Genomic DNA, 802 nt, shown 5'->3' with positions numbered 1-802 from the left:
GGAGGGGGAGGGGGAGGGGGAGGCGATCCCCGCTGCCCCCCCACCCACTGCCCCTCACTGCATGGGGGGCTCTGCCATTAGCTACCATCCCTTTTCTACTCTCCCAGTCCCAGGCTCCTGGCTCTTAAAAAAAAAAAAGAAAAAGAAAAAAAGAGCCCTGCACTCACCAGATGCTGGAGCAGCTGTTGGGGCTTCTGGGGGCTCGTGGCAGAGACCCCCCATGCAGCGCTAGGCAGCGGGGATCATCCTCCCCACACCTGGCAGCAGCTGTTGAGTGCGGCAAATTTGCAGTTTGGCATCTGTTTTCACATTCCCTGTGTGCAGTTTGTGATGCCACAAACGACACGTCCCTAGGGGACCCACCCATCATTTGTATTTCTTTAGGTTCTGTGAAATCTTTCAGATGCAAGGTTATTCCCTCTCCACAACCAGCTGCTGTTCCTCCATAGCTAAAATACTGATATTTGTTTTTGCACCACATTTCAGTAGAGACTTTTATGTCAAGACTCTTTTCCAGTGCCAGACATTTCTACTTTTATTTCACTTTTAACTATGTTTGTTATGAAAGTGGGCATTTGTAGCAGGTGCAAAACAGCCTTGCTCCCCAAAAAGGATTTTTCCTGGCTGAGAAGCTAGTGTTTATCGTATTTATTTTTTTACCATGTGCCGTCACTCTGTGATCTTGATGAGCCTTTCTTTCTTAACCTTTACTGAACAGTTGTCTTTGTATTGTCATTACTACTACCCCCTGGGCTCTGAGTGCAGCTCAGCTCCAGCCACCTTTCCTGCCCCCCCCCCCCCG

This window comes from Gavialis gangeticus, unplaced genomic scaffold (assembly GCF_001723915.1).
Source record: "Gavialis gangeticus isolate Ggan-Ray unplaced genomic scaffold, GavGan_comp1, whole genome shotgun sequence".
In the NCBI taxonomy this organism is placed as follows: domain Eukaryota; kingdom Metazoa; phylum Chordata; order Crocodylia; family Gavialidae; genus Gavialis; species Gavialis gangeticus.
This window is presented reverse-complemented; position numbering follows the sequence as displayed.